Source organism: Schistocerca serialis, chromosome 5 (assembly GCF_023864345.2).
Source record: "Schistocerca serialis cubense isolate TAMUIC-IGC-003099 chromosome 5, iqSchSeri2.2, whole genome shotgun sequence".
NCBI lineage: Eukaryota > Metazoa > Arthropoda > Insecta > Orthoptera > Acrididae > Schistocerca > Schistocerca serialis.
In genome coordinates this window covers 534,786,289-534,795,837 of record NC_064642.1, presented here as the reverse complement: position 1 = coordinate 534,795,837, position 9,549 = coordinate 534,786,289, and the positions used below count along the sequence as shown (strand labels likewise).

At 46.6% G+C, this 9,549-nt stretch overlaps 1 pseudogene; it reads right to left on the bottom strand.

Moving 5' to 3' along the window:
* Positions 1-1,837: 1,837 nt before the first annotated feature.
* On the bottom strand, positions 1,838-1,955 carry LOC126482768 (5S ribosomal RNA; annotated as a pseudogene).
* Between the last annotated feature and the right edge of the window lie 7,594 nt (positions 1,956-9,549).

Below are 9,549 nucleotides of genomic sequence, written 5' to 3'. Positions count from 1 at the left end.
TAAATAGCAACCAGCGAGATGTTAATACAGAGCTGCACTGACCACAAGACCCGGCCTATGCCAAGTAATATGGCCCATACTCGAAAAACTGCAACTCGCCAGAATGCATGCTGTGTCAACTGCTGTAATATTTTTTTATTACATGCCTCTCTAAGGTTATTTCTGGTAAAAAGTCGTTATTAAAATCATTACATCACAAGGGGGCGTTCCTTCGTTATTTTCCTAAGGTGTTAGTCATTCCACAATCGTGAGCTCGTTTGCTTTCTGCATGGAGTTGACATTGGATGTAACATACTATGCATACATAGGGGAAGAAGAAAAGTAATAATGATCTTCTACATTATCACTGAAAACAGTGGCTACTGTAAAATAACTAGGATTAACTGACCTGACAAAGTCAAAGCAGAGGTCAGGCTGAGATCAATGTAAATCATCCACGAAAGGGACGTTTCCACGGAGAAAACACTACTACTGGTAAGGATCACGTTACCGGATTGGCTGTATCAGACCTGCAAAGCTGTTGCATCATATGGATGCTAGGATCGTATTCTCCAGTTGCACATGTAACATAAAAAACTCAAGAAAAAGACGACCTATTTCCTGTGAAGCATAAGAGAGATTAGGTGATGTACAGAGGTTATAGACAATTACTTGATCAGTGCATGAGAATGGAATGGAAGGGAAATCGTTAATACTGCTACCTTGTAGCCTACATCATGCTATACAGCTAGTCTAGGATGTTCGCAGATGATGGAGTTGTCTGTCTGTAGGAGAACGGTAGTGAATTGCCAGAGTAACCGTGGAGGATTAGTGATTGCTAGTGTATTTGGCCTGAACGTAAATGTAAATATTGCATCAAAATAGGCCTTAAGCGCCTTTCCTGTATATGTACAGTATAGTGGAAACATTGACTACCGTAAAAGACTTCTGCGTAAGTAACCAGAGCATGCTAAAGCATAAGCCGGTTCAGATTCATCTGCAGGAATCTTAAGGGAATGTGTTTAATCATCCTAGAATGAAATTAGATACAAAACATCTATAGGCCAATCTTTTTTATAAGTCTTTGTCCCTCGGTTTTAGGTACTTACCAGGTTTAATTAATAAAAGTGCTAGCTTTGTGTCATAGGACTACGAGAATATTACACGGCAGTCAACAACAACAACAAAAGCAACGATGTTCCTGGTCGATGCTATAAGAGATGTGTGACTCATCATAGAGAGGTATTTAGGTGTTGAGGAAAAAAATTCAGGAGAGTATGTTGTGGGTGATATATTACTTCCTAGCACGCCAGTCTCGCGAAATGACCACAACGGATGTTTACCCCAGCCATTCTTTCGTGTAAATGGAACAGGATGGTTGCTAACATTTTCTTCAGTGCCCACCATAAGGTGGCAGACAGGTGTTACAAATCTGATTTCTCTGTACAGTCCCTGTACAGATACTAGTATCATCTCAGCAAGCTGTTATATTTTACATACTGTTTAAGTTCATAAAAATATGTGTATATCACACAGTGCACTAACAGGCAACTAACTGGGACAAGCTCACACAGTATCCATATGTGGGGTTGGGATATATTCTACTCCAGTCGAAATCTGACAGCAATACTGTACTAAAACAAACTAAACTCCACCAAAACAGGCCATCAAGGCCCAACGGTACCCACCAGCCGCCGTATCATCCTCAGCAGTATAGGCGTCACTGGATGCAGATGTGGAGGGGCATGTGGTCAGTGCAATGCTCTCCTGGCCGTATGTCAGTTTACAAGACCATAGCCGCTACTTTTCAATCAAGTAGCTCCACAGTTTGCATCACAAGGGCTGAGTGAACCCCACTTGCCAACAGCGGCAGGTAGACCAGATGGTCACCCATCCAAGTGCTAGCCCATCCCGACAGTGCTTAACTTTGGTGATCTGATGGGAACCGGTGCTACCACTGCAGCGAGGCCGTTGGCAGCAATACTGTACTGAGTTCAGTATTTAGACTATAATTTTTTAATCAATCAGTGCGTGAGGGTGGAATGGAAGGGAAATCGATAATCCTTTAGAGTATTGAATGATTAGAGTGATCAAGTTAGTTGAAATGTGAAGGAATATTGGAAATCAGAAGTCATGTGTGTGCTACATTCTGTTGCGCAGCTCAATGGTACTATACCGTGATGTAAGTGGGTCACAAAAGTGCCGAGTTAAGCAACAGGAAGCAGAACACTGTGTAACCGGCCAGCTCACTGCACGCCAGGGTGTCATCATCGGGGGTGGTAATCGGTTCAGTTACGCCCGCCGAGTAACATCAGCATATTCCACCAGCCTACTGGGGAAGAAGAACTGTGGACATCAGTGGCAAAAAGCCGTATTTAAGGACCAGCAGCTAGCTCATTACTATCGTCCATCGTGAGGTGCCAGAGTGACGTAGAACCCGTGGCCGCTACCAATTCGGAGTCGTCACTGCCATCGCAGTCATTTTATAGTCGCTGTCGTAATGCTGGTCGTCGCTTAGGAGGCGACAAAGTGACAATGCCGCTGTGATTATCGTCGGACGCCATCAACAGGCAGCTGCCTGTCATGAGACTCATCGCTTGTGGTGTGTTAACACACTGTCGCCATTGCCCAGGGACGCTGCCTCCACAATGCCATGATCAGGGCGAGGGCTGGGGACCCAGGCCCACCGACGTCAGACAGCTGCAGTTGGCGATGGTCACTGAGACAGCGCACTGACCTCTCTGACGCGCCCCTCCCCACCCCCCTCCGCTGGTACCACAACAGGGGCTCGTGGCCCATAGTTCCAGCCACCGCAGTGAGACCCAGAAAGGCTGTAGCGATGGCAGCAAGGCAGCAGATTCCAGTTACTCCAATGGAGCTACAATCTCCACAGCGGGTGCGCGTGTGAGCGTCTGCCAGCCACCTTCATCACCGCCGAGAATATCACGGGCGGAAGCAAACCTCGCCCAGGGGACCCACAACCAATGTATTGCGGTTGATCAATAAATGTTGCTATTCTGTCATCAGGAGCAAATCCGTGGGCACACCCCCACCGTGCTCTTTCTCATGCCCAGCAGAGAAACCACGTTTGAATCCGATAACATGGAAAATAGTCCCATGCCCGTTAACTCGGCATGTTTACACCTCATTTACAATACTGTTATCATTTACAGGGCTTCCAGAATACGTGTTTAGATGGTTCTGAGCACTGTGGGACTTAACATCTGAGGTCATCAGTCCCCTAGAACTACTTACACCTAACTAACTTAAGGACATCACACACATCCATGCCCGAGGCAGGATTCGAACCTGCGACCGTAGCGGTCGCGCGGTTCCAGACTGTAGCGCCTAGAACCGCTCGGTCACCCCGGCCGGCGCGTGTTTAGATGTTGGCTGTTCTGTATATAGGAAGGATGAAACACTAGCAGGCTGTAAGGAATGTACATTGTATCTAAATACGCATTTGCACATGCAAAACACTTTGCAGAAACAGTGACGTGATATAAAACTCAGGAATGCTGTTGGACGGAATCGATTGTTATATGAGTAACAAAAAAACTCTCACAGAACAAATGCACTCAGCGGTCTTTCGACACTTCTGCCTTCACCTGAGATAATTCAGTTTTATGAGGGGCAATCAAATGAAAACCGGACACCCGCTACAAGGGATCCACGGAATGGTTCCATTCAAAGTAAGCACCACACGTGTTAAGACATTTATCCCACTGGGATAATGCAGTGTTTCCCAAACAAACCGCTGAAGTGTAGCCTACGTCCAATTGGCAGTGGGGGGAGGGGGGGGGGGGGAGGGAGCGGGTGTTATCGTGCAACAGGATGATTGTGGCCGATAGCACTGAAGGGACCCTCTACTCGTTGAGTTCCTCGAGTTGAGTTGGAACCACAACCAATGTGCAGCGCTATGAAGATACCATGTGGAAACTGCGATGTGACATAATGCTCGTTAATGCTGTTGGACAGAATCATTGTGTTACACGTTAACACACACTCTCCGTTGCCAGTAAGACTAAGGCTATACTTGAGCAGTTTGGTTGGGGAACACTGGGGCATCCTCTGTACTGCCCGGATCTTTCACTGTGTGATTTTTACATTTTTGCCTACCAGAAGAAAGACATGCGTGGACGTCGGTTCAAATTGGTCGTGGGTCTGGATCCGTCAGCGGCCGACCACGTTCTACGAAACGGGAATTGATCGTCTCGTTTCCCAGTTCGATAAATGTCTTAAAGTGTGTGTGATTACTTTTGAACGGAACCATTCCACGGTCCTGTTGTGGTGGGTGTTCGGTTTTCATTTTACTATCCCTCATACTATTTAGCTGAGTAATTTCGATTTTAGACTTCAGTGAGGACGCTTGAGGTGGAGACTTAGCGTAGCAGATTTCCAGATCAGACCGCATCCGAGGACGATGCAGCAGCTGCGCCCAGAAAGGTGAGATTAACGCGCAGCACCAGCGGTATAGGTCCCGATGAGTTTAGTAACCTCCCATGATTTCATGATTAGGTTCGACTTGGCCGCTGGGCAGGTACAGTAACTTCACTTCTATTTGGAGTATGATAAGCAATCACTGTTATCGTGTCGCGGATTTTGGTCAGGCAGTTAATATGTTAGGAAACTGAACTTAACATCACATTCTTTCCTGTTCTAAACTTTGCAAACCACGGTTAATTAAAAATTTGTTTCTTCACTTGATTATTAATGTCTATCATATCTGGAGTAAGCGTTCACGGAATTGTTAATAAATTGAACGATTTATTTTACCTTTGAGTTTCCCTTCATAGTTGGTCATCCCTTTGTATAACTATGAAAATTTGTAATTACCCCCACTCATTGAATCATTGCTGGCCCAAAAATTAGCTTTTAATAATTCCGTTGTGCACACTTCAATTAGCAGTATTTCAATGGACAGAGATCTAGGTGGGCATCATGAGCAGGGGCTTCGGGGAGGGGAGGACACAGTGATGAAAGTCAAGCGAATGATTGATTCATGCATCAAGAGATTCGTTGTTGGATAAAAAAAAAAGAGATTATGACCTAATACAGAGTGCGTAGACGGCTTTAGGAAATGTGCAGAAGCCGGGTGAGACTCGTGGTTGCCACCAGAGATGGCAGCACTGTGTACTAAATTTCGCTTCCTGTACAACCCCAAGTCATCTATAAATTTAGTAATGTATTTCCCTACTATACTGTATCCGTATAATAAACACAATTTAGTTATTTGGTACACTTCCTGGTGCTACAATTACAATGGAAAGGAGTGTTACACAGGTTGTTTCAAAATTCCTCTTGCAAACTTCTAGTCTTTGTAGAGGGGAGTGAGTACACAATATTTCGAATGGGAACCCATGTCCGGAAACGTCAAACAATGACGCTACAGAGCGTCAAAGATATAGGCGCCGGCGCCTGTAAATTTATGTACCGGATGGTCATAATTAAACTTTTCCTATTTACACGTTATAACACGGAAAGTAATTACCGTACGAGTACCAAACTTGGCAGCATCAATGTCCTGAGTATGGAGTACACGCTTTCCATGCGACACAGCGCTAACGCCCAGTTCCAACTATGGCCACCAGGTGTCGTGATCAGCAATCGAGATTCATAGCCTCACACACCTGACCAGTCACAGTGCACTTGTTGACGTGTCCACATGAGCTTTGACAAAAGGAGCTGGGTATTATTGGTCAAGTTCTACTACGAAAACAACAGTAATGCTGCCGCTGCACTTCGTGAATATCGCCGGCTGAAAGGATTACGGGAGGGCCCTCTTCCTCCACCTAATTTATTCAGACTGATAAATATGGGAATTATTGCTGCATTCCTACACTCCTGGAAATTGAAATAAGAACACCGTGAATTCATTGTCCCAGGAAGGGGAAACTTTATTGACACATTCCTGGGGTCAGATACATCACATGATCACACTGACAGAACCACAGGCACATAGACACAGGCAACAGAGCATGCACAATGTCGGCACTAGTACAGTGTATATCCACCTTTCGCAGCAATGCAGGCTGCTATTCTCCCATGGAGACGATCGTAGAGATGCTGGATGTAGTCCTGTGGAACGGCTTGCCATGCCATTTCCACCTGGCGCCTCAGTTGGACCAGCGTTCGTGCTGGACGTGCAGACCGCGTGAGACGACGCTTCATCCAGTCCCAAACATGCTCAATGGGGGACAGATCCGGAGACCTTGCTGGCCAGGGTAGTTGACTTACACCTTCTAGAGCACGTTGGGTGGCACGGGATACATGCGGACGTGCATTGTCCTGTTGGAACAGCAAGTTCCCTTGCCGGTCTAGGAATGGTAGAACGATGGGTTCGATGACGGTTTGGATGTACCGTGCACTATTCAGTGTCCCCTCGACGATCACCAGTGGTGTACGGCCAGTGTAGGAGATCGCTCCCCACACCATGATGCCGGGTGTTGGCCCTGTGTGCCTCGGTCGTATGCAGTCCTGATTGTGGCGCTCACCTGCACGGCGCCAAACACGCATACGACCATCATTGGCACCAAGACAGAAGCGACTCTCATCGCTGAAGACGACACGTCTCCATTCGTCCCTCCATTCACGCCTGTCGCGACACCACTGGAGGCGGGCTGCACGATGTTGGGGCGTGAGCGGAAGACGGCCTAACGGTGTGCGGGACCGTAGCCCAGCTTCATGGAGACGGTTGCGAATGGTCCTCGCCGATACCCCAGGAGCAACAGTGTCCCTAATTTGCTGGGAAGTGGCGGTGCGGTCCTCTACGGCACTACGTAGGATCCTACGGTCTTGGCGTGCATCCGTGCGTCGCTGCGGTCCGGTCCCAGGTCGACGGGCACGTGCACCTTCCGCCGACCACTGGCGACAACATCGATGTACTGTGGAGACCTCACGCCCCACGTGTTGAGCAATTCGGCGGTACGTCCACCCGGCCTCCCGCATGCCCACTATACGCCCTCGCTCAAAGTCCGTCAACTGCACATACGGTTCACGTCCACGCTGTCGCGGCATGCTACCAGTGTTAAAGACTGCGATGGAGCTCCGTATGCCACGGCAAACTGGCTGACACTGACGGCGGCGGTGCACAAATGCTGCGCAGCTAGCACCATTCGACGGCCAACACCGCGGTTCCTGGTGTGTCCGCTGTGCCGTGCGTGTGATCATTGCTTGTACAGCCCTCTCGCAGTGTCCGGAGCAAGTATGGTGGGTCTGACACACCGGTGTCAATGTGTTCTTTTTTCCATTTCCAGGAGTGTATATATATAGGAATGCAGCAATAATTCCCATATTTATCAGTCTGAATATATATATATATATATATATATATATATATATATATATATATATAAGGAGAAAGCCACTTTTCGTTCTTTTCTACTCAGCTGCATTTCTCATCTAATATTTTAAACAAAGCATTTACGAACATTGCACAGACTACTATCTGGTGCCTAAATACTGAGAATGTCAAGATCCATCCAACATAAATATTATAGTCAGGTGGGTTTGCATTTGGTGATTAAATACTATAAAAGTCAGTAACTATCTAACATAAATATTAAGAGTTACGCGGAATTTACATACCTATGTCTAAGTACTCTGATAAATTGTAGAGGCAGTTAATTAAGTATTCTTTTAGTCTGTTTTTAAATAGTTAGTAATTTATAGTTTTCCACCGGATGTTCACAGATTGCAGTAACATAAAACTCCTTTCTGAATCCCAGACAGGCATCCATAGTCTGCCGGCCACTGTGGCCGAGCGGTTCTAGGCGCTTTAGTTTGGAATCGCGCGACCGCTACGGTCGCAGGTTCGAATACTGCCTCGGGCATGGATGTGTGTGATGTCCTTAGGTTAGTTAAGTTTAAGTAGTTCTAAGTCTCGGGGACTGATGACCTCAGATGTTAAGTCCCATAGTGCTTAGAGCCATTTCTACAGTGAACTCAAGTCCACTTCTAGTCTTCCGCTTGTGACTTGTATAATCCATCCTCACTTCATTCTTGTCATTAATAACAAATAAAATTAGACAGAAAAAATACTGGCATGCAATTACAATAATCCGTAGGACACCGAATATTTCTGCAAGATGTTTGTTATCAGCTTCTCCAATATATTTATTGCGTGATCCTTTAGAATAAATACTACTTTCATCTTAGCTGGAATGTCCCAAAGAAAAACATCAGCATGCTGGTAACGTCACCGTTGAGCACCCATAAGCTCCAGTAATGTCAGCGGACAAAACTGAGTGAAAGTGTGCCCGAAACGCTGCAAATCTCCGCCAGGAAGACGCAGTTTACACTGCCACTTAGGCTGCAGAAGTTCAGATGTTTTGTAAGGTAACAAGATCACGGGGAGTGCGGGAGGCGTTCATTGTCAGCCAGCTGTGGTGCTGGGCTGCCGGGAGCAATTTGCGGTCGCCGCCAGCATGGCGCCTTCAACAGGTGGTTTTCCTCGAAATAGTCACTGCCGGACGGACAGGCCATTACTGCCATCTTTAACCCGTCAAAAATAGGGAGAATTACCGAACGGACATCATAACTATCGAACAGAGGAGGGCACGAAAATTGCGAGTTCTCAGACTACAAGTAATTAGCTAAGTGAGCGCACTTATTTAATAAATAAAAAGAAAACAGAACAGATAAAGATGCCTAATGAGAGGGAGCAAGGGTGTCTCCAGTAAACAATAACAAACAATTATTGTTTTGGAGAAAGGGTAAGAGACCTTTCTAGTGCTAGGGGATCTGGCAATCGCCACCTGGTTTAGTGCAAAGCCTAACACTTGGAGACAACAAGGACGCCAGCCCGCCTAAAACCGTAAGACAGGAGCTCATTCTTAGCTGCATCTTGAGGGACGATGGACATGCCACGCGAGTGGTATGTGGTACAATTCGAGATGAATCCCGAGGCGAATAGCTAGGCTGAGCATATTATATACACTACTGGCCACTAAAATTGCTACACCAAGAAGAAATGCAGAAGATAAACGGGTATTCATTGGAACAATATATTATACTAGATCTAACACGTTATTACATTTTCACGCAATTTGAGTGCATAGATCCTGAGAAATCAGTACCCAGATCAACCACCTCTGGCCGTAATAACGGCCTTAGTACGCCTGGGCATTGAGTCAAACAGAGCTTGGATGGCGTGTACAGGTACAGCTGCCCATGCGGCTTCAACACGATACCACAGTTCATCAAGAGTAGTGACTGGCGTATTGTGACGAGCCAGTTGCTCGGCCACCATTGACCAGACGTTTTCAATTGGTGAGACATCTGGAGAATGTGCTGGCCAGGGCAACAGTCGAACATTTTCTGTATCCAGAAAGGCCCGAACAGGACCTGCAGCATGCGGTCGTGCATTATCCTGCTGAAATGTAGGGTTTCGCAGGGATCGAATGAAGGGTAGAGCCACGGGTCGTAACACATCTGAAATGTAACTTCCACTGTTCAAAGTGTAGTCAGTGCGAACAAGAGGTGACCGAGACGTGTAACCAATGGCAACCCATACCATCACGCCGGGTGATACGCCAGTATGGCGATGACGAATACACGCTTCCAATGCGC